General features: G+C 36.4%; 1 protein-coding gene and 1 pseudogene across 1 annotated transcript in view; both read right to left on the bottom strand.

The window, feature by feature from the left end:
* ITGBL1 (integrin subunit beta like 1) overlaps window positions 1–26131 on the bottom strand; it is a 385210-nt gene that overhangs the window by 142213 nt on the left and 216866 nt on the right. The window lies entirely within an intron of this gene.
* LOC138143002 (large ribosomal subunit protein uL24 pseudogene) lies at window positions 3212–3666 on the bottom strand (annotated as a pseudogene).

Here is a 26131-nt window from a genome sequence, read left to right as displayed (position 1 = left end):
ATTAATAATAGTGTATATATATATATATATATATATATATATATATATATATATATTTAAACATTTGATATTAAAACTTTGAATTCCAGATTCATTCCCTTCCTCCCTTGTCACTCACCCTTACTGGGAAGATAAGTAGTTCAGTATAGGTTGTACATGTGTAGCTAATGTAAAACATTAACATAGAAGATATATTGTAAAAAAACTGACTATATTTCCCTCCCTCCTATCCCACCTCCCACTTGTTCTATTCTCTACTTTGATCCTGTCCCTTTTTCAAAAGTGGGTGGTTCAAACTTCCCTCCCCCCCAGCCTGCCCTCCCTTCCATCACCCCCCCTCTCAGCCCTTTCCCCCCTACTCTCCTGGAGGATGAGATAACCTATTTAGTGTGTATTTCATTCCCTCCCCAAGCCAAATTCAATGAGAAAAAAGTTGAACCATTCCCTTTTGCCTTCCTGTTCTTCCCCTCTATTGTAACCATTTTTCCTTGCCTCTTCTATATGAGATAGTTTACCCCATTCGGTCTCTCCCCATCTCCTCTCATTATATTCCTCTCTCAACTCTTAATTTCACCTTTAAAGTATCATCCCTTCCTATTAAATTGGTCCTGTGCCCACTTATCTCTGTATACCTGTAATCATATATACACACATTCACATATGTATTCATATGCCCATATACCCTCATATATAGACATATATATATATATGTATTTCTATTCCCTTCAACTATTTTCATACTGAGAAAAGTTTCATCAGTTACAATTATTGTTTTTCCATGTAGGAATCTTAATAGTTCAACTTTGATAAGTTTCTTATGATTTCTTTTCCCTGTTTACCTTCTCATGTTTCTCTTGATTCTTGTATCTGACTGTCAAATTTTCTATTCAACTCTGGTTTTTTCATCAAGAATGCTTGAAAGTCCTCTATTCTATTGAATGACCATATTTTCCCCTGAAACATAATACTCAGCTTTGTTGGATAGGTGATTCTTGGTTTTAAGCCCAGTTCCTTTGACCTCAGGAATATCATATTCCAAGCCCTTCAATCCCTCAGTGTAGAAGCTGCCAGATCCTGGGTTATCCTGATTGTGTTTCCACAATATTCAAATTGTTTCTTCCTGGCTGCTTGTAATACTCTCCCCTTAATCTGGAAATTCCAGAACCTGGATATAATATTCCTAGGAGTTTTCTTTTTTGGATCTTTTTCAGGAGGTGATGGATAGATTCTTTCAACCTCTATTTTGCCTTCTGGTTCAATAACATCAAGGCAGTTTTCTTTGAGAACTTCCTGGAGGATGATTTCTAGGTTCTTACTTTGAACATGGCTTTCAGGTAGTCCAATAATTTTAAAACTATCTCTCCTGGATCTATTTTCCAGGTCAGTGGTTTTTCCTATGAGATATTTCACATTGCCTTTTATTCTTTCATTTGTTTGAATCTGTTTAACAGCATTTTGATTTCTTATAAAGTCATTACCTTCCATTTACTCCAATATAATTCTGAAGCAATGATTGTGCTTAGTAAGCTTTTGAGATTCTTTTTCCATCTGGCAAATTCTGCTTTTTAAGGCATTCTTGTCTTCATTGCCTTTTTGAGCCTCTTTTGGCAGTTGAGTTAGTCTATTTTTTAAGGTATGATTTTGCTCAGTCAGGCTGTTGACTCTCAGTTCATAATTTTCTTGCATTGTTCTCATTTCTCTTCCCAATTTCTCATCCACTTCTCTTATTTGCTTCTTAAGGTCCTCTATGGCCTGTAACCAGCTCGTATTTTTCTTTGAAGCTTTTGGTGCAGGAGTTGTCTTCACTGTCTTCCTCCTGTTCCATGCTTTGGTCCTTTTTGTCCTCAAAATAGGAATCTAATTTTGGAATCTTCTGTTTGCTTTGTTTCCTTTGCCTGGTCATGTCGCCACTTCAGTCACTTGACCCCTGGGCTTTTTGCCACAGTAGGACCCTGCCCCCAGACAGGGGAGCTTTCTTCCCAAACACTGGGGTTTTCTCAGCTGCTGGAGGTATTAGATGCGTGCCCTCTCGGAGGCCTCAACATGCTCTGGCAAGCTGGACAGACACCCCAGGACCTCCACCCTAGACTTCAATCCAGATCCAAGCAGGCTAAAGTAAGAGTTATTACCCCTCAGACTGGTGCTTGGTCCCCATACACTCTGCAGGCCAGGAGCTAAAGCTGCCATGTGGCACTGGCTGGCTGTGCCAGGAGTCTCAGCTGCTTCTTGCCCCAGGGGCAAAAGTTGATGCCCTCCCACTTACTGGGTCCCAAAGTCCAGACTGCACTGACCTCTCACTTTTTCCTTCGAATCTATATGTTGATAATTCTGGAAAGGGCTACAGCTCCTGCTGATCTCAAGTCCTTCTGGCAGGTGGCTGGTCAGACCCACCCTGGGGCTAAAACCTCTGGCTCATGTGGGCCTGGGATTGGCTCCCAGAGTGCTTCTGTGGCTGATTCCTGCTGGCATGCCAGGCTGTCCTCAGTGGGAAGTTAGCTTTTCTGTGTCATTTTGTGGGTTCTGTAGCTCCAAAGTTGGTTCAGAGTCCCCTTTTACATGGATTGGGGAAGGCAGAAGCCAGAGCCCTGAAGAGGTCCTGCTTCTATTCTGCCATCTTGATTCCTCCCCCCTCTGTATATCTTTTTACATTTGTTTGCAATATTTCTGTAGCATAGTACATGAACAATTTTTTTAAAAGTTCCACAAGTTTCTGAGAAATATGTATATTATTTTACTCTCCTATTTAGAAGATATTTACAATTTTTTAATTTCAGTTTCTCCAGAAATCTGTTCAGTTTCATATTTTTCCTGTTCTTTATCTTTCTGTCAGACTTGGCCAAAACTAATAGAGATATTGGAGTCCCTTGCCACTGTTGTGTTATTGTTTGTGTTTTCTTGATGCTCAAATATTTCCTTTATTAATTTGGATGCTAAGGCATTTGGATCATATAAATTTCTTTCTCATATTTGTTTGTTGTCTATGATTTCATTCAGCAAAATATAGTTTCCTTGTTTATCACTTTTTACTTTATAAATGCTTGCTTTTGTTTTTCTGAGAGCATGAGAACAACTCCTGCTTTTTTGGATTCACTTGTTGCAGAGGGGATATTTTTCATTCATCCCTTTAGTTTTATTTAGCTCATGTTGGTGGATTTTGTGTTTTGTTTTGTTTTAATTTTCATTTTTAATTACAACTGTACAACAGACCATTTTATTCTTGCATCCTTTCAATGGTTTCTTCCTTACATTTGCCCTTCTCTTTTCCAACTTGTTGGGATTTGGCTTTACGCTCAAGAATCATTTTGCAATCTTTGTCCAGTTTTAGTCTGGTGATAACTACCTTACTAGGATGAATTCCCACATGGACAGTTGTGCCATTGGTTTTTTCATGTTGTACACACTCAATGTAGATGACATATTTCTTTCTGTAACCCCAAACTACCTTGCCAATTTACTGACCTTTGTAGTGTCCACGAACCACCTGGACCTCGTCATCCTTCAGGATGGGCATCGAGCACATGTTGTATTTCTGAAGCCTCAGCTCTTGGAGAGAGGGGATGACATGATCTTGCGCCAGATATGCAAGGGTGCATTGAAGTGTCTGTTTTGGTTGTGGCTTTGGTCCGAGGTCACAATTGGATTAAACTTCATTTTGGCAAGAGGGACCAGCCAAAAAGAGACACATGCACCACCCGGTACCGGAAACCTAGCCACTTCTACCATTTTTTGTTTTTCAATATATTTCTTGCTAGCAACAGATTGTAGAGTTTTATTTTCTTATCCAATCTGATATTCTTTTTCATTTGAATGGATTGTTTAACCCATTCACATTTTAAAATTTAAGGGATAAAACTTTATATTTTTCTCTACCTCTTGAGTTTTATTCAGATGTATGATTTTTCCCACTCTTCTTCTGTAAACATAACATTATGTTCCTTCAGTTACTTTATTTTTTTTAAAGAAATTGGAGTTAAGTAACTTGCTTAAGGTTACATGACCAGGTGTTTCTCGATGGGTGCTAAGTGTCTGAGCCCAGATTGGATCCCAGGTCATCCGGACTCTGGGGCCAGTGTTCTTACTCACTGAGCCACCTGGCTACCCCTACTTTATTTTTTCTAAATATAGTTCTGTTCCCACTGACTCTCTTCTCTGTTTGCATTTAATGACTTTTCTGGAATTTATTTTTATTAGGATGTTCAAGTTGCAAATAATCTCTTCATTTCTGTTTTTTTTTCCCCTAAAACTGTTTCAAACTCTTTTTCATTATTAAATGTCTATCTGTTGTTTTATATTTTACTCAGATTTGCAGGATAGATCACTCTAGGCTACATTCTGAACCCTAGTGTTCTTTGGAAGGCATTATTCCATTCTATTCTCCTTTTTCTACTGAGTAAGGAGTAGTCTTTCATTATTTGAATATCCTTTCCTTTGTATTTCTTTGATGGTTTGCAGAATTTGTTGTTTCTGGACTAAACTGATGAATTTAAACACTATGTATTTTGGATTTTGCATTCCTGTGGTTTTTTTTTTCACCAGCAGGTGATCTGTGAATTCTTTCAATTGGAAATTCATTTTCTATTGTCAGGAATTCTGGGAAATTCTCTATCATTCTCTTCATCATGGTGAAGGTTTTTTGTCTTATCACGTCCTCCTGAAAGACCTGTGATCTTTAGGTTGTCTCTATACATCCTGTCTTTAAGATTCATGTGCTTTGCTTGCATTATGAACATAATTGCTTTTAATATTCTTGGGTTTTTCTTATCTTCTAGATTGTCTTTTACTTATGTGTATTTGCATTCTTAATCTATTGTTCTTTCTTTTGTTTTCTTGCTGATGCTTACCACTGCAGATTTAAGTTTTTCTATTGTGCTCATTAGTTTTGCTGTACAGGACAGAAATTCTACTCTCCTAATTCTCATTTCTTTTTTTTACACAACTCAGCAACAACACAATGGAATTCCATGTTCCCCTTTACTTCCACAGAGTCCTCTGTCTCCTCATCCTTGATTTTCCAGTATTTATTCATAGGTGCCTAAACTCATTCACTAGATCTGGAGGTCACATTTTCTTCTGTTATCATAATTTTCAGACAGATATCCTGGGCAAATAAAGAAATCCAACTGCTACCCTCAAATAAATCTTAAATACACCAATTATTTCTTAACTCTTTGCTTTCTTTTGCATTCTGAAGACACTTGCCAAAACAGGTGTGAATCTACTCCAAAAATATTTAGCAAAGAATAAATAATGGAAGAAAAGTCTGGACAAATTAATGTCAGTCTATTCTTTGGTTTGGTAATAGAAATAATGATAATTACAGCAATTCACAAAGGGGCAGTGTGTCCAAATTGCAAATATCTTCCCAAGTGTAGTATTTGTGCTATACACTTTAAACATAACCTTAACTCTACAAGCAAAGCAAGTCACACTATTTCCCCCCTGAAACTGTAGGCAATATAGGCTATAGGAAGTAAGGCAACATGAAGGCTAGGTAATAAGTTACACTAAAATAAATAACTAGTTGACTCTTAACTTAGGATAGTCCATAATAAATCATTTTTGCCATGCCAGACATCTGTACACAATTTCAACATCCTTCCTATCCATTTTAAAACTCTTCTGTATCAGAATTTCTCTCCTTTATCACTTCTATCTTGGTAAAAGCAAGGTCCTTCTTCCTTGCTGAAGTTTATCACTCCAGTGCTGTTCTTGACTCTCTTCTCCTCCTTCTCTCTACTTTAGAGATTGATTATGGAAGTAGCATCATTAAGGAGTATTGAAAGCATTGCACAATTTTCCAGATGCCATTCAGTCCCAGCTACTCTTTCCATTCAATTCAAGATGCATTTAATTATTCATCTGGGAGACTTAAAATGAAAATATCGATGGATCAATTAGGGGATAACTATGGCTATATTAAGTGTTTGTTATAATCTGGACAGCATCTGTTTTTATTCATATAATTATTTACCCAGAATGAATGATGAGATAGATTTCGTTTACAATGTTACAGATCTTATTGAGTTAGTTGTTTAGTAGACCTTGAAGGTTGTCATCTGTGCAGAACACCTGAAAGATATCACTATTGCAAGGAAAATTTTCTTCTGTTAGGAATATCAATATCTACAGAAGATCTCATTTGATGTCAGTGTATTATCAATTAAGTTCATAGATCTAGTAGCATCTACCAGGGAGTTGGATATGATTTTCATGTACTTGCATAAGAGGAAAGGTTTCCAGGTGAAATGTTGCCCTTTTTATCAAATTCCTTCTTATGATCAGTAAACAATAAAATAAAATAATTTTACATTTTCTACAATCCAGATATGTATATATGTATACACATATACATATACACATACTATACATATGTACATACATATACACATAGCAGTATGTATATATATATATTTGTGTGTATATATATACACATATAAATATATAACCATTTGAAAATTATCAGAAATAGTATCCATTCCTTTCTCAAATTTTCACTTGGAGTGCTTGACCATGGACCATGTTCATAAAGATTTCCTAGAAAGGAGAGAACAAGAAACTTGGTACACAGAGACTGACTTCTTGTGAGTTTATTGTTTGTTTATAAATATTATCTGGGTTCTTTTTCATTCTTTCTGGAATGCTTCTTCCCTTCCCCTTCCCTTTTAAAGACCTCAACCACTGATGCCTTATCGTTCTCAAAAATGCTTTTCTTCTAGCAAGATCTACTCTATGTAACCTTGGTCCAGTTCAGTTGCTCTTCCTCTCCTTTGTTTTCTTTGATATCATTTCCATTACTTTGTGCTGAAGGGAAGCAGAGCTGTAGAAGCCCCAAATACATGGAACAATCTTTAAAGAATGGAGAATTTGGGAAAAAATGTTGTGGGGAGGTAGTCTCTGAGCTAAGAGGAAAGGTACCTTCTTCCCATTAGTGTTTACCATAGTTGTAACAATGTTAGTAATAAGAAGACAAGAGAAATACATAAATCAATAAAAAGATGAAACTATCCATATCTGCAGATATGATAATTTTCTTTTAATATGTCCCAGACAGTAGGTAAAGAAACTAATTGAAACAATTAAAAGCTTCATTAAAGTAGCAGGATGTAAAATAAATCAAGAAATCCTGTCACCGTTTCAACAAGAGGAAATTATAAAAAGAAGTATCCCATTCAAAACAAGTACAAAAAAAATCTTCAAATCAATTTGCCAAAAAAAAACCTCAAGATACAAACACATTTCTAAAGCACCACTTACAGAAATAAATATAGAAAAATAATTTGAGGATTCTTCATTGCTCAAGGTTGGACCATGTCAATTTAATTAGAAACATGATAGCTAAATTAATTTACAGAGTTAGAGCTACACAAATTAGGTTATTATGAGCTTATGTGAGAGAACTAGACAAAATAATAAAATTATTTTGGAGAAACAGAAAATCTAAAATCTCAAGATAAATCATTTCCTTCTTTGGTAAGATGATGGCATTATGGATATCAAATTTTGCATGTGTTCTCAGATATGGTAAAATAAGTTGGTTGGCTTTGATATTTATTATTAGTAGTAGTAGTACTTTTAAAATGTGTTATAAGGAAAAGTTTGTTGAGTAGGTAAACAGGAAGAGTTACATTTGGAAATGAATATGTAAGGAGTGTACAATCAAAAGCTAATAAAAAAGGAGAAAATCGTCATAAAGTGAAGGTTACATCTAGGTAATATGGAGAGTAAGGAAGAGGGAACTCCATAAAGGGTCATCAGTGAGAGCAAAGATTAAGAACTGGGAATAGCATAATAATATATTAAATTAGTTTCATTCTTTATAGCTACCAAATTATTTTCCCATATAATAAGCATAGGATTTATATGGAATCTGAGTTCAGATTCTAACTTTGGCATTCAATCCTACCCCGGCTTCCTAAAATAAGGCAGGCAACAACTACTTGTGCAAGCCTTTGACATCATCATCATTACCAAGCGCAGCATCAGCATTTATACAGCACCACATATATTATCTCATTTGATCTTTATAACAACACTGTGGAGTGAATGCTACAATGATCCCCATTTTACAGATAAGGAAACTAAAGCTGATAACAATAAAGGGACTTGCCCAGGGTCACACAGCGAATAAGTATCTGAGATAGAATTTGAATTCAGGTATTGTTAATTCAGGTAGTGATGCAGAGCCAAAGATGGCTCCCTAAGCATGGTAACACCTATCTGCCAAGGAAGACTTCTCCTTAAATGCATTTTATTAGGGGCTCACTTGGGAGGTTAATAAATTAGGTGATAAAGCAAACAGTGTCCAAACAGTGCCATTAATCATGCTGTACTTTGACTTTAAATGGGAGCTTCTCTCTATTATATTTTACATTTTGCCCCTGAGAGGTATGACCTGCTTGCCAAGGAGGGTGGATACAGACCACTGAGTACTTCCAGAAAAAATTCCAATAGTTGCTCAACAATCCTGATTGACCATAGACAGGATCCATTTTGGCTTTGATGATTAGGAATCTGGGAAGAGGAGAGGCCTGTGGCTGTTGAAATTGCCATCAAGAACCCATAGTTTTTAGTGCCTAGTAAAGGACTGCTAGTTACCATCCTGTCTTGTGCATTCATACAATAAACCTCACAGCACTCAGTAAGCCTAAATCTCTCAAATAGTCAGCTAGCAATAATTGACTATAACATCAAACCAAACTGGGATATTTGGAATAGATGAACTCTACATTCCTTCCCAGCTATACAGCCTTATATTATCTCATTCAAATCTCCCTCTCCATGTTGAAATCCTCTTCATCCTTAAAGCTCAAGTGGGTACTCTCTGTAGTTTCATTAATTTCTCTAGTCATAATGAAATTTTCTTCCTGCTGTTCCTTTACTTCACTTATGTCCTTCTCACATTCTATTTGGTATCATAGATTTGGGGATGTATGTGGAATGCCTCCTACTACATTTTAAGTTATTTGAGGATTTCTTTGTCTACTAGAACTTAGAAGAGTGGTGGCTCATAATAACTCATCAATAAGTATTTCCTCAAGTTTGTATCATACCTTGTGATCTAGACAAAGTGGGAATTGTTATCCCCATTTTACAAATATAGACATTGAGGCTTAGGGAAATTAAATAATTTGCCCAAAGTCATTCAGCAATTGAGTGGTAAAGTCAAGTTTGGTTGGAGGACAATTGTTATGGAGGTAAAATTAGAGACAAGGGTGAAGAGGTTGGGAAGAAACTATCAAACTCAATATTTTTCATGATTTTGTTGAAAATATGTTGTTTTTAGTTTTTGCTTCATTCTATTTTTTTCAGTTACATTTTATCATATACTATATGGAACTGTATTGAAAAATGCAATTGGGAAAAAATAGTTCCTTAAAGGTAAAATCCTGTCTTATACAACAGTTCCAGAACTACCATGGAAAAACTAGCTATGCTCCCTTGGTGTTGACATTTGGGGACCTGGGGGTAGGGTTCCAAACCCTGGTCCTACTATTAGGCACCCACCTGACAAAGATCCTGCCTAACCCACTCTGACACAGGCTGTCATCTGGTAACACCCCTTAGTGGAAGAAACCAAGTAGGTCTGGCCTCAAACCACATATTCATCAGTCAGTCAATGAACAAAAAGTGCCTACTATGTACAAATACTGTGCTAAACACTGGAGATAAAAAGACAAGTAAAAATAAAATCCCCTTCTTTCCAAAAGCTTACAGGCTAATGAAAGATATAAAACATCAACATCTGCGTGCGAAGACGACGTGCAGGACAAATTGGAGGTAATCCCAAAGGGAAGCTATACATATTAAGGGAGGTGAGGAGATGGACATAAGGAGAGGAAGAACTCTGTGCTTGGAAGACAGGCAATGAAAATGCCGGCATTTAGAAGACGGAGTATCTTGGGTGAGAAACAGCAAGAAAGCCAGTGTCAGGGGACAGCAGAATAAAGAGCAGAAGGAGGAAGGAGACTGACTGGAAGGGAGGGACTCAAGCTGTAAAGAACTTTAAATGCCAAAGAGAGGATCCTGGGCATCAGAAGGAGCCACAGGATTTCATTGAATAAGAGGATAAGGTGGTCAATTCACTGCTAATGCTGAATGGAAGCTGGATTGTTGAGAGTTGTTGAGATCAACCAAAAGGCTACTGCAATAGTCTAGACATGATGTGGTAAAGGCCTGCTCAAGGGTCTGGTAGCATAAGAAGACAGAAAAAAGTATAAAAGAGAAATTGTGACAGTAGAATCAACAGTACATGGCAAAAGATGGAATATGGGGGGTGAGGAAGGTGAAAGACATTGAGGAGTCAAGGATGATACTTATTTTGTAAATATTGGTAACTGGGAAAATGATGATGCCTTTGACATTAAAAAGAAAATTAGGAAGAAGGCAATGGGGAAGGGGATAGCATTAGCAAAGATGAGTTTACTTTTGGACATGCTGAGTTTAAGATGTCTACAGAGCATCTAGTCTGAGTTGTCTAATAGGCAGTTGGAGATGAGAGAATTGAGGTCTCTCCAAGGTGAGATATTAAATGTGGATGAGTAGATCTGGGAATTATTAGCATAGAGATGATAACTGCAATAAATAGGAACTGAGGAAGTAAAATAATCCAGAGAGAAGAGAGTCAAGTACAGAGTTTTGAGGGACATCTACTAGATTACTAGATATAACCCAGATGAAGATCCAACAAAAAAGACTGAGAAGAAATGTTGGGAAAGAGGAGAACCTGAAAAAATCAGTATCATAGAAACCTAGAAAAAAGATAGTACCAGGAAGACAGTGATGGACTATGTCAAAAGCTTCAAAGAACAGAATTAAGATCAAGGAAAGACCATTAGATTTGGCAAGGAAGCAATCACTGGCAACTTTGGAGGGAGCAGCTTCGGTTGAATTATGGTGTTGGAAACCACACTACAGAAGTAAGAAATGAGAGTACAGGAAATAAAGGCACCAATGACCTTCTTAAGGAGTTTAGCCACAAAAGTGGAGAGAGTTGTGGGATGATAACTATCAGGGATGTGCCAGTACAGATCTTTGCCACAGTCATCCTTTCCCCATATCTGACATGGAGATCACACCACCTGGGATGTCACAGATCAGTTGTTAAAAGTGGTATGAACTGACTTACTCCCTAGACAGTAAACTTTTGAGGACAGGGACTGCATTTCCCACCTCTCCCTCTTCTTTGGTCTTTCTGGCACTTATCAAAGTGTCCTCCCTGCACAGAATAAGCACTCAATAAATTACCATAAATAATGATGCTACACTGACATTTTTTTCTGTCAATTAAGTATTCCATTTCCCCTCTTACTGTAATCAACTATGGAGTTCATACCTTAAAGACAGAATCATCAAAGTATTTACACACGACTTTTTTAGAATTTTGGATTTAGCTTCTGGGGTGTCTTCCATCAACCACGCCAATCAAGTTTCAAACTCCTGCTCTTCAAATCCCTGTATTTTAGAAACATATTCTGCCTAGAAAAAAATCACCTATCTCCTACAACCTTTCCACATACAGTCATGCCAATCCAGCTCAATCAATCGCTATTACGTGCCAAACACTGCGCTAAACCCTGGTGATAGGAAAAGAGAAAATAACAATCCCTTCCCTCAAGGAGGTTAACAATCTAATGGGAGAGACCACATGCAAACAAATATATGCAAAGCAAGTTATTTACATGATAAATTGGAAAACAATTATCAAAGGAAAAAATTAAGAGGAGTAGGGGAAAACTGGCTATACAAGATGGGATTTTAGTTGGGACTTAAAAGGAAGCCAGGGGGAAGAGAGTTCCAGGCATGGGGGATAGCTAGGGAAAATGACATTTGACGCTCCATCCACCAACTGCAACTTGGCCCAGCCTGCATCCTCTACCTGGCCTGTTCTCTGGCTGGCAGGGATCATAACTGATTTTCACGTGTGAGACAGTGTCAGTGTTGGGGGCTGAATACATTACCAGGAATAAGGGAAATTTCTAATCCACCGATTGAAAGCTTTCAATGAGTCTGGGCCCATTTATTCTTCCCCTAAATGTGTTCAAGTGTTTCCTGGCTTTTTTGAGAGCATCACCTTATATGCTCATCTTTTCTTAAAGCACAATAGTATTCTATTATAATCACATACCACATGTTCAGTTATTCCCCAGTTGATGAGAATCCCTCAATTTCAATAAAAGCTGCAGTGAATATTTTTGTTCATATACGTCCTTTTTCTTTTTTGTTTTTAATCACTTTTTGGATACAAACTTAGTAGTGGTATTGCTAGGTCAAAGAGTGTGCATGGTTTTATAGTCCTTGGACATTGTTCCACATTGCTCTACAGACTGGGTGTATCAGTTCACAACTCTACCAACAGTGCATTAATGTACCATCTTTTCCACATCCTCAGAGCTGAGAGATGGAGTGTTTTTTTACGGAATAGCCAAGATGTTGGCTGTAACATACTTTCACCTATCAACATAACATCTTGCATTCTCTCTAAGACTGACAGCTCTTTTTCTCACATGGACTGTCATGCAGGCCAGAAATTTGAATGCCTCTTATTCCCTTCTGCCACGGACAAGTATTTTCTTTTCTACCACATACGATAATCACTTCTCTTCCTTGAAAGTTTATACAATCCCTTTCCAGGCCCACACTGATATCATTTATGGATCTTCAGATTACTCTCCCTCATCCCAAATAAGTTCAACACAAAGTTCAAAGTCTTTTTCTCTCCTGAAGGTCCCTTTCTTCCTTGAAAAGTAATGACTTCTGGTTTTGTTTAATTTTGTTTTGCATCTGTATTCCTGGTACTTAGCACAGTAGGGACTTAATAAATTATTGTTGCTTGACTGATTAATTAGCTTGAGATCTCAGCTGCTCTGCTTCCATTACCTTTGGCTTCACCTACTACACAGTGGAGTAATCATATACATCAAATAGGCCACAAACCCAGATCAACAGAAGAACTTATTCCATTTATTGGCTTTCTTAAGTGTGGAATAAATGAATGTATCCATGAAGGAACTAAGGAAAATTATTATTAAATGTTCACTATATGCCACATACCATGCTAATTGCTAGATATACAATCTGAAAAGAAAGGACAGTCCTGACCTCAAGGACTTTGCATACTAATAGAGGGAGACAAGTCAAAGGTGAATGGTGGAAGGGTGGTTTAAGGCAATTGACTGACACCTTGTCCTTTCCAAAAGCAATAGTAGAATTGATTCAATTACTGTTCCAAGAGCAAGGTTAAAAAAAACAGGGGGGAGGGGTGGATTCTATAGAACAATTTGAAATTATGCCCAAAGGGATATAAAACCATACATACCCTTTGACCAAGCAATACCACAGCTAGGACTGTATCTCAAAAGAGATTGAAAAGAAAAAGGAAAAAGACTTACATGTACAAAAAATATTTATAGCAGCTCTTTAGTGGTGGCAAAGAATGGGAAATTGAGGTTATGTCCATCAATTGTGGAATGCTTGAATAAGTTGTTGTATATGATTACAATGGAATACTATTGTGCTATAAGAAGTGGCAATCAGGATACTCTCAGAAAAACCTGGAAATACTTACACAAACTGATGAAAAGTGAAATGAGCAGAACTTAGAGAACATTGTATACAGCAAAAGCAATGTTGTATGATAATCAAGTGTGAATAACTTAGCTATTCTCAGCATGTAATACAATGAACCAAGACAATTCTGAAAGACTTATGATGAAAAAATGCTATACATCTCCAGAGAAAGAACTGATGGAGTCTGAATGCAGATCAAAACATGCTTTTATTTATTTATTTTTCTTTTTTTTGTCTGTGTTTTCTTTTACAACATATTTTTTCACATATGGAAATATATTTTTGTATGACTTCAAATGTATAACCTATATCAAATTGCTTGCCTTCTTAATGGGTGGGGGAGGGAGAGAGAATTTGGAACTCAAAATTTGAAAAAAAATGTTAAAATAGTTTTTGCCTGCAATTGGGGGAAAATAAAATATTAAATTTAAAAAAAAATAAGGGGTGGGAACCCTAGAGGAATGGCAAGTAGAGAGCCGCAGAGAAGCATGATGGACTTGAAGGGTCAGTTGGGGTTAACTGCATAAAGTGAGTCCTCATCTGTCAGGACAGCATAGCCAATGGCAGGAGGTCTAGCAATATTAATACCTGTGTCACCGATACCATAGCAGTAGTATGCAAGTGCCTTAATATATCACTTAGTGAACTATAGTAGCTTCAAAATTGCTCAATGATGATTATGAAGTGAAAATACATTATTTCCCAGTAGAATGCTGTACATTTGCACATTCCATTTCATCAGCATTGCTTGTCCTTATTTCGACATTCAGAATAGAGATTTCTATGAAATTTTTCTTTAATATTAGCATATATAGTGTTGAATTTTAAATACTCATATTTCTAGGTGATGGTATTTTCAATAACTTTTCAAAGTATGGACAATATTACCCTATGTCTTACAGGAAGAAATGCAATCTATAACACTACATAAATGCTATTTAATTACATGTTGGTTCATCTTTCGAAATGAAATATATTTGGAAAACAAGCTCCTCATTCTGTCACTTAAAAATCCCTACAATCTGGTTCTGAATTATCTTTGCAATTTTATCAGATACTATGCTCCTTCACATAGTCAAATTGTACTATTTGCCATCCTTCTTTCTTTTTCTTCCCTTTCCTAGCTTTGTACTCTGTAGTCTCCCAACCCTGAAAGCCTCGTCTTTTCCCATCACTCCATCCATGAAACCCTCCCCTTTCTTCAAGACCTACTAGATTCAATGAAATGTTAACTTTATTTTTTTTTAATTCAGAACCTTGTAAGGAACTGTAATGACTTTATATGGTAGACACAAAGATTCCCTGAAAACTTATGTTCTTAAAAACAAATCTTATGAAAATAAATTTCAGTGTTTTATTTAATGAAATCAATAAGAGGTAATAGTAAACTGCCTAGTAACATGTGTACAGTTCCTTAAAAGTTTATGTACAATGAGTCTATGTATACTAGGGAAAGAATTATCTGTCACTTGGTATTTCAGTTGGGCCTTCACTAATTTATGGTAATTCTTGTCTTCTGCCGCCTTCAATAGAAAGGTTAACAAGCAGAATTTATGATCAAATAACATGGAATTTTCCTATCAGTGTCTTGACTATTAGATCACACTCCCTATTATAAATTCAGAACTGCTCTTTTGGCTAAAAATATTCTTTATTTCAGACCAACAATATGTGAAGTTCCTTTACCTAATTTAGCCTTACTGAACAATCTTACAGCTTTCTTACTATATCTTGATCACAGACAATAGCTCATAATTTGTAGATATGTTTGCTAAAATGCTTGTCAGTTTTGGTGTCCTTTTTTCCCCTTGAGGAAATAAACTATTAGAATGTGGCCCCCTAGTGATGTTAAAAACAGGATGCAAATTGCTAATTGTTTTGGTCTATTTTCTAACACTGATGATAAATGTTATCAATTGCTCTCTAGTTTTGAATCTATACATTCACCTTACTTTGTGGTTTGAAAATGTTTAGTGTTCAGTTCCTCATTATACTTTTGGGAAGAGCTGGTGCTGTTTTATTTGTTTATTCTTAAATTGGGAGACTTCTGAATGATTTGTTTCATTTTTCTAATAAGCTTCATTATTAATTTGAGATAATGAATTGTATTGCGCCATTTAAGCTTCTAGAAGAGAATACAATTCTAGAAGACTGGAGGGGTTCCTAGAATGAATTGTTAGTTTCATTTACATTTTTTTAACTTAATATTACATGATTTATCTTTTTTGGCTAAAAATTGACTTATGGCATTTCTTTAATGGACATAATATGGGTCATTAAATATAGACTTTTATCTGAATTAGATAGTGAAGTTCACTAGCTTGAGTCAACTAACTTGAACTGAATGCTTAAAACTTTTCAGTTATAGATAATTCAAATCCAAATCTACTTCTTTAGTCCAATGCAATGTCTCATTGCATCAGCCCTAAGGACTTAGCTTTAGGCTTCTATTTAGTAACCTCTTGGTAGATGTCACCTGGACCTACTTGGTCAAGGCATCTGAGGGGTAGAATTCTAACTATTGAGCACTAACCATGTGTTCTATGCTGCTGGCGAATAGATTAGGAAGCTTAGAAATCAATGAATTTGCTTGATCTGTCTGACCAAATTGGGAAATATTTTAATTGCCAGACATGACTTAATGCTATATAATTTGTCCCCAGGTTATTCCCCAAAAGGGAACCTTAATGACATCATGGATAGAGTGATGGCCTAGAGTCAGGAAGACTCTTCCAAAGTACAAAACTGTGTGTCCTTGGGAAAGTCACTTAACCCAATTTGTCTCAGTTTACTCACCTATAAAAATTAACTGGAGAAGGAAATGACAAAACGTTGTAGTATCTTTGCAAAGAAAATCACAAATTGGGTACCAAGGATTGGAAACAATTAAAAAGATGACTGAATAACAACAATTACTAGATCACTAACCCCTTCTGAGAAGGAATTGGATTTTGTCTCTTTTTCTATCCCAGTGTCTGGATCAGTGCATTGATCCTGGTGGTGACTGAATTTGGGGAGACTTGAAATGAATGTTGTACATTCTGGCTTTTTGGGCACTAAATTGACAACTAAAAATTATTAATTCTCTGCTTCTTTTCACAATGAGATTTTTTTAATGCAGTAGTTTTACAGGTTTTTTCCCCATGCAATCAATAGATAACAGATAATTTTTGAGATTTAAAAGATGAAAATCAACTTAAATTTTTCTCAACAAATTTCCACAGTATGTATCTCTAAGTCTCCATTTTTATTGCTTGTTTAATATATTTTCTTATTTTAAATTTCTATCCATATGTAGGGAACTCAAAAGAATCTTTCATTTTTAAATGCTGTAATAATCTTTTACCATAAAAGAAAAGAGCAAAACAAAAATTTTAAAGAGTTTAATATGCAATATATAGTGATCCAGGTGTTCATCTTTGGGAAGATGCCAGTACCACTGTGCTTAAAATGTGTTAAACTAGAGTCTGCAGACAGACTATATATTATATTTATTTAGGCAGAATTATCTCTTCTCTGCTTCTGTCCTTAAAACTAATTTTTAACCATCTTCCTAACTCATCATACCTCTTCTCTCATCATACTTTCTTCCTGCCTTTGTGAACTTTAAATAAGATGTTTATATACATTTCAAAATTAGCACGCTTACTATGTCAACCAGGATGATATTATTTGTGTTATAGTATGAAGAAATCTGGATTTGGAGTCAGAGAAATGGGTTAAAAAAAAACCCAGCAATGTCAATTATTACCTTTGTGAATTTTTCAGAAAGGTTTACTTGACCTGTGAGCCTCAGTTTCCCCATGTGTAAAATGAGGATGTTAGAATAGTTAACCTTTAAGATTAACTGAATTCATGCCTCAATGATTAACAAATCCCACCCAGTCATACCCTCTTCATTCAAGTGATTTTCTTCCCTTGTCATCATTATTTAAGTCACCCATTACCAGCTCCATTGTACCCATCCTTGTCACACCAACCCACCAATGTACTACTCCAAACTATCCACATTTTCCATTCTCTCTGGAATGCTTGTTCCATAGGTAACACACTTTCTCTTGAACCTTTTTCTTTACTATTGCCTCATTCTTCTGGCTCTCACTGAGTCCTGTCTCCTTCCTGATGTTACAGCTTCCTTGGGCACCCTTTTCAACACTGTTTGAACTTTAATTCATTGCCCTGACTCATCAGTCATGGCGAAGGACTTAGAATACTCCTTGATTTTTATACCAATACTCAAATACTTATTTCCAAGCTCTCACTCTGCCATTTTCACTCAATAATTTCTCTTTTGAGGTTTTCTCAATCCATATCTACCACACAACCAAATTCTGATAGCTGTTATTTGCCAACCTTCAGGATACTCCCTTTCTTGCTTCATACATTCTCTCCTCCTCCACTCCTACCCTCATACTAGGGGATTTCTACATAGATACTGATACTCAACAATATATCCAGATATAAACTCATTATCTTTCCTCCATACCTTACACTCTTCCTTATTTCTCTATTAATCTTGTGGAAATGGAATGGTTAATGACTTTGCTAACCACCACTTTGATTTGCTTGAGCTCCTTTACTATCCAGAGCAGGTCAGACTGACCTGGGAATCAGAATCAGTCAATCAGAAAGCAGACTGTGCATCCTTTGAGCTTGACATACCAGAGATCCTTTGCAGTGTTTGTTTGCTGAACCCGGAACTCCCTCTCCTGTGCCAGCAACTACAGAACTGAGTTAAATTGGTTTGTCTCAACTCTAATGGACAGGACTAGTACAAGTACCCTAATTTGGGGACCTTGGGGACTTTCCAGCCTGACCCTCTCCCTTGTTCCACATAGGCATATCATGATCTCTGTGAAATGGCCTGGCCCTGGGTAATGGAAACAATCCGAAGGACTATGGCAATGCCTGACTGGACCACACCACCACCCTCCCCTCCCAGCTTTGTGGTGTTGGCCTTCATAATCTGGGCAGCCTAACCCCAAAGTGAACTCAGTTCTGACTGCAGCTCCACATGCATGCTGCCAGCTTGAGAGAAATAAAACATGCATATAACTTAACTCTGTTCATCTTTCTTAGATCGAACTCTGGGGTTGACGATGTGGAAGGTGCTCAAATCTCTTCCTCTTTCTAACTTTCCTAATATTGTTGAGGGAACTACCATCCTCCCTATCACCCAAGCTCACAGTTTTAGCATCATCCTGGACTGTTCTCCCTATTACAGTTTCTTGCCAGTCTTGTATCTTCTCCCTTCACAGCATGTCTCTCTCTCTCATGTGAGCCACCTTGAGTTCTCTGACACTGCCACAACCCAGGTACAAGATCTTATCAATTCATGCCTGAACTATTATAACAGCCTACTCTCTTGCCTCAAGACTCTTCACTCCGGGCCATCTTCCACTCAACTGAGAATTTTATCTTCCTAAAGCACAGGTCTAACCAATCCAAACAAACAATCAATAATCTCTAGTAGCTCCCTATCACCTCCAGGATCAAAAATAAAAATTCTATGTTTGACATTCGAAGCCTTTCACAGCTTGACCCCCCCCCCCTCATATCTTTCCAGTGTTCTTACCACCTTATTCCCAGCCATGTATTCAGATCCAGTGACACTGGCCTTTTTGCTGTTTTTAAACAAGAAACTCTATCTCCTGCATCCCAGACATTTACACTGGCAGTACTCCATGCCTGGCATTCTTTCCCTTCTCTTCCCTCCCTTCTGGCTAATCTGGCTTCCTTCAACTCTCAGCTAAAATCTCCCCTTCTACAAGAAGCCTTTTCTGATCTCTCTTAACACTAGTGCTTTCCCTGTGAGATTATCTCCAAATTACCTTAAGAACATTTTGTCTATATTTAGTTGTTTATATATTGCCTTTCTCATTAGATTTTAAGTGTCTTAGGGACAGGTGCTATTTTTGCTTTCCTTTGTATCCTCATGGTGAACAGAGTACCTGGTACACAGTGGGGAATAAAATGTTTGATGACTGACTTATTAGCTTTATGATCCTATGAGATGTTGAATAATGCTTAAAATGCATTCTGTTATAAAACTCAATGTACTCCTTAGTTAACAAGACAAATCATAAGCCATCTTTTCTATTATGAAAGACTTTAAATAGATGATAACCCATGGACCTTTGAGGTCTAACATTTTATGCTATGATTCTAAAACCAATAAATAAGGTAGTGTGTTTTCTGCAACAAATCAAAAGAACTGCCTTCCAAAGTGTAGAAGATTTCTTATCTGAATGGAGGCAATATCCAAGAATTCAATTCTGTTCATTAAGCATTCATTTAGCACCTGATGAGTGTCAAGCTCAGCCTCAAGTATGACCTTGGGAAGGTCATTTAAAGGCTGTATTCTAGGCAATTGCCTTAAGACTATAAGTTTCAGAGACAGTACTAACTTGGGGAGTCTCTTTACCTAGAGGTTCCCCATATCGATGAAATTGCAGTCCTAATTCCTATTGATGTCCCAATGTGCTAAAATCTACGGTAGCTACTGTGGGTAGAAAGTCAAAAGTAAGACTGTACTGCCTTCAAGAGATTTATAGTCAAATGTGAGGAAACAGTACACACACACATATAAACACATGTATATATAAAATGTATATGTAGGTTAATATATACAAAGCAAAAATGAAGGGGTAGAGAGATCCAATTTGTGATTTAATTGATGCAGGAAACTCTCAATCATTGCAAATCTAAACCTGCAATTTGAAGTTACATGGAGGACAGAGAAGCAAAACAATGTGCCAAGGATCACAGTCAGTAGGTATCAGAGATAAGACTTTAGGTCCTTCTGATGCCAAGGCCATCTCTTTGTTCACCATTCCATGCTGCCTCTCTTTTTATATATGCATATATAAAGGAAATGCTAAGGAGACTTTTAAGGTTTTAGTCAATATAGATAGGAAATAGCCAAACTAGAAATTGGATTTTTTTCAACCTGAATTATCTGATTTGATTCAGTTGACTAGGATTAGCCAGTCGACTGCCAAATCTCCATACTAAACTATGCATTGTGTAGAAACAGATCCTGTATAACTATGTCATTGTAGTAAAAGCAATGCCACACTTGTCACAAATTCTGTTTCATGCCTATTTAAAGGAACTGTAATTGAAAGCTTATCCAATTTTCTATGTTCACTTCAAATAGGCTTTGACAATATTTATTCTAATTTTGACTAGAATACTTTCCTTCTTAGCCAAAGAATTTTGCTTGGAGGTTTGTATTCTATTTCCCACATAAGATATCACAGCCAAAATTTATCAAAACATCCTTCATCCATCCCATTGCACTGACTACAATCTATGAATCTAAACTATCCTGTGTCACCAGGGATCAACTATATTCCAACAAGGTGCTTGGTGGACCATCACAATTTGGAAAATATTTGTTTTGCCTTTATTGGCAGTGATAACTGTATATAATCGATATATGATGAGTGATGAAGGAAGGAAGGGAGGGAGGAAGAAAGGGAGGGAGGAAAATAGAGTTACCTTTCAGTTTTTGAAAGTATGGCAAATGAAAACCACAGATAATTAAAAATTCTCATTTTTGTCTATCAGTTTTCACTCCCCTCCTCTTCCACTTTTCATATTGCTGAAATGTCATTTGTAATACCTTGATTTTTCAGTCTTCCCTATTTTTCCTCCTTCTTTGTCATAAAATAGAGGAAAAGGAAGAGGAAATAAGACTAACAGAAACAAAGGACACCAACTGGATAGCAGCATTCCTGAAAAGTAGAGATTTAATCATAATGATTATGTCCTTCTTCCCATATAGCACTAATCTCAATTCTTTACTGTAACCCTCATAATGGGTTAAAAGTTCTATTTACCCTTTAGTACTTTCTCTACCATTCTTTCATTCAAGCTTTAATATGTCATTACATGTCCATTCAATCAGCATGGTCCAATTGAACTCAATTCAAGAATTGTTTCTTGAGTACTTAAAATGATATATTTAAGTCACTTTGCTAGGAAATACTATGAATATGACAAATAAATCCCTGACCTCAAGCAGCTTGTGTTCTACATCATTTCCATCATTTTATTTGTAGAAATTGGTTGTAATAACTGAGTATAGTATATGTTTTACATAAAAGGGAAACATGCGAAACAGGCAGCTTCCTAATGTTACAAAATATGTCAATAGGAACACTACTCTAAACTTCTGTATATTTGGTTCTAAACCCAGTAGTGGATTACATTAAAATCCCACTGACCTGAAAACTCACTGCACCTCCTTTTATCTAGCACCCTTATTACTACTATAGAGTAGTTTAAGCTTTGTGACATTTCATTATTTTTATTTGTAATATTATGGTCATTATATTCTTATTGTATGTAGTATAGCATTGTGGTTAAATGAAAGTCTGAGCCCTACCCAGTAAAATACAAGTTATTTGTGGGCAGGGATGGTTTTTTGTTTGTTTGTTTTGTTTTGTTTTCCTCCTCTATCCCTGGTGCCTAACACAGTGCTTTGAACATAGTATATGCTTGATAGAAGTTTATTGGATAAGATTGGATCAGATTTGCTGGGGAAGCATTGATTCAGACCCCCATCTCCCAGAAAACCTTTTGAGGTGAATGAGAAAAAGAAATTCTCTTCTATCACAAAATAATGTGAACTAAAAATTTTAGATAGAAAATTGTTATTCGTAAGGAACTGTTTGGTGGATTCCTCTGGTCCCTCCCAGCCCTTCCAGCTGAATAAACCTCTGAGATGTGAGCAAGAAATCTTATAGATGCATCATTATAGGGCAACAAGGGGAGACTTAGCAATGATTAAAACTGAAAAGTCGCCAGATGTTGGAAATTTGGCATGTTATTTCTCTTTGAGAGAATTTTCTTGGAAACAGATATTGAAACATTGTGTGCTATTCATTAATTAAAGCACATTAACTGATAAAAATGAAGCCATACCTCTTGTTTTTTAGAATATAATAATATGCAAAAGTTTCTTTTGCATTAATGTGGAGTACTAACTTCTGTGTCCTCCCTGTAAAATATCCTATAGTTTCTTATTCTTTCTTGGATCAATGCCAGAAAAAAATTTAAATATGTGTAATAGTGTATACAGAACAAGAATTATGACAGGAGATCAAAATATCAGAAGATATAAAGGTCAAAGAGAAAGACAATGATGTGACTGTACACAGACTGAAAAGATGTCATAGGCACAAGGACAAATGAATATCAAAATGACAAATACCTTTAAAATACCTACAAGTAAAATGATAACACAATGCTGCAACCTTCTTTGTGCAGAAGGGTACAGCCACATTGTGTTCTCCCATGTTGGGGATCATTAGCTGCAATAGTGAGGATGAAATTCTGGAATGAAAAAGGTTCTGGGCTGACATAAGAAATGGTTGTCAGACATTGTATATCTTGCACTCTGATGGGACTTTTAAAAGATGCAATGAATCACTTTCATCTTTCTTACCTTTCTGTGATTTCATCTGACAACAGGTAACCTGCCAAAGTTCCTCCTTCCTGATTGGACTATGCAGGGTGCATGGCTCCAACCATGGGAAAAGGCACAGAACAAGAAGTTGATGGCACTGGGGTCCTCACTAGGACATGGATATTATTCACCTGGCTTGCCGGGGGAAATCATTCACTACAGATTCACAAGAGGACAGGGAAAGGTGGAGAATGTGACAATGTTCACCTTCCCCCTCATTCCCCTGGGACTTTGAAAACAGAACATTTTAAAATATTTCTGTATAAAGGTCACTATGTCTGTCAGTCTATCCTTTCCTTGAAAAATAATGAAGGATTCTTCAGAACAGGTTGGGACCAAGTTGAATACTCAATAGCTTAAGGTCTTCATTTTTTTTTCTAATATAGCAAATGTGTATACAGAACAAGAATAATGACAGGAGATCAAAATATCAGAAGATATTAAGATAACTTAAATATCAATGGAGTTAGTTGTTTGAGGGATATACAATGGGTAGGGCACATAAACCAAGTGAGTTCGAATTATTTTTATTAGTAGTATAGTCTTATCTGCACATAAGAATCCTTAAAGACATTGTTGTTCAGGCATTTCAATAGGGTCCATGTGATTCCACTGGGATTTTCTTGGCAAACTACTGGAGTGGTTTGTCATTTCCTTCTCCAGATCATTCTATAGATGAAGAAATTGAGGCAAACAGAGTTAAGTGAGTTTCTCAGGACCACAAAGTTAGTGTGGTCAAATTTGAATTCAGGAAGATAAGACTTCTTGATTTCAGGTCTCGTATGCTTTTCACGGTACCATCTAGCTGCCTGGGAAGGCACTGAAATTTGGAAAAGCTGTCAGGTGGTAGTGGCATTTGTTTAGGTGAAGAATGGGTGAGTTGGTTACTCCCATCTGGAAAGATGCTGGGATGGCTTAGGTACATCCTGTGCAGTTGAAAAGAGTACTTAAAGACATACAGATACAGCACATTTGTTTTAAGTCATACCCCTTAGTCCTAGTATGAACACTGTTCCTTTGGGATCACAAATTTGAGCATTGGAAGAGGGAACATTTTATGAATAGGATAGTTGAGGGAGAGACTGGGTTTTTTTTATCATTAAAAACAAAAATGTATTAGAAAATCTGGCCAATCAAATGATACCATTCATTGAAAAGAATATTGAAATATTAAACATTATGGAAAATGATAATATCAATCAATTCAATAAAACACAATCTTAAATTGGAGTACCCAATAAGGCTTCTTTTCATAGCTAAATGATACTGAAGGTACAGCAAGAGAATAAAATTCAATAGCACATGGTCACACGCACACACACAATATTTTAAGGTCTTTTCCAAATCTTTATAGAATCTTGTGATTCTAAGATAAAACTAGATTGCATCATTTTTTGCCAATTCTTCAGTTTACCAACAAGTATTTATGGAATCCCAAAGTACACTGAGATCTATGGGAATATATGGGAATATATATATATATATATAAACTCTAAGAAGTGGTCCTTGCCTTCTCAAACTTTTGTAGAGACAGTAGCAAACACAGAAGTAGCTGAAAACCATTAAGTGCTAAATTGTCTGTTATTGAACAATAAAGAGAAGAGAGCTCTGATCAGGAAACCACGTGATCCCTTTCCTCAAGGTACAACCTGGTTAGTAATATTAAAGTAATATTATTTCGTGCAAATGGGAATCTGTTTGGAATTAAAATTATGGGAGGGCAGAGAAGAAACATGATGCAGTGGAAAGAATACTATCTGGAGAAAGTTGAACCTTTGGCTTTTAAACCACCCTTTTACTAAGTTGTAAGTCATTTTAACACTGTACTCTCCCCTTTCTGCCACATATTTTGTGATCTTATTATTCTTTGTACTGAATTCTCAATCCCCTGACTCCAGGCATTTCCCTGGATATCTATCCCTCAAGGCTCAGAAATCTCTACCTCTCCATCTCCCCCTAGTGGTTTCCCTGACTTTCTTCAACTCTAGATTTTGTGGGGTTGTTTTGGGGGGGGGGGGGTTGCAAGAAGCCTTTCCTAGTTCACCTTAATCCTACTGCCTTCCCTCTGAGATGATCTTCAATTTATCCAGTACTAATCTTATTTATACATAGCTGTTTGCATGCTATCTCCTCCATTAGACTGAGTTCCTTGAGAGCAAGGACTGATTTTTTTCCCTTCCTTTGTATCTTTAGCAAATGCCTGGGACATAGCAGGTGTTTAATAAATGCTTCTTGACTTAATTTGACCTGTTCTGTCAATTGTCACCACGATTTTCTCATTTACAAAATAATGAGCATGATTAGGTGAAATGACTTCTAAAATCCCTTTCAACCTTAAATCTATGATCTTATGACCCTTTGAAAACTCACCACGTCAGCACAGACTCAAAGAAGTCTTTGTAGATGTGGTTACACCAGAGTTACTATATGAATGGTGAGTATTTTTATCTAAGTGAGGAGGAACAAGAAAGCATTTCTGTTAGGAGAAGCAGCCTAAATCACCTGTGTGGGACACAGCAAGATGTGAAATGGCGTCAGACCTGCCACCACCTGAATGGACAGTAAGTATATTTTGGGAAAGGTATAAGGGAAAAGATTGTTTGGCTAGGGTGAAGGTCAGTTTTTAAAATCTTTTAAAATTCTGTAATAAAGGAAAAGATATAATACAATATTTATTGTATATCTATGGGCAGAGGAATGATAAGTTCAAAATTGTATTTTTTTAATTGAATGTAGACAGTATATTCAACAAAACAGTCTACAAAAAGAGTCAGGACTATATTTAATAACAGCATCAAAAGTGTGACCTTGGGTAAGTCACTTAACCCCAATTGCCCTGAGCTCCCCCCTCCAAAAAGCAAAAAAATAAAAAATAAATAAATTAAAAAAAAATAATAGGATCAAAAGAGACATCAGGAAGTCAGGCTCTAACAGCCAGATCTAAGTCAAAGGTATTTCCAATTCAGTTTAAGAAACATTTTAAAGCACCTATTGTGTGGTACTTGCTGTACTAGGTATGAAAATACCTAAAAAATGAAACCATTCATGTCCTCAAATAACTTATGTTCTAAACAGTGAAATATAAATTAA

Source organism: Petaurus breviceps, unplaced genomic scaffold (assembly GCF_028583685.1).
Source record: "Petaurus breviceps papuanus isolate PSGF00001 unplaced genomic scaffold, PetGlider_PUasm1.0 90625, whole genome shotgun sequence".
In the NCBI taxonomy this organism is placed as follows: Eukaryota; Metazoa; Chordata; class Mammalia; order Diprotodontia; family Petauridae; genus Petaurus; species Petaurus breviceps.
This window is presented reverse-complemented; position numbering and strand designations above follow the sequence as displayed.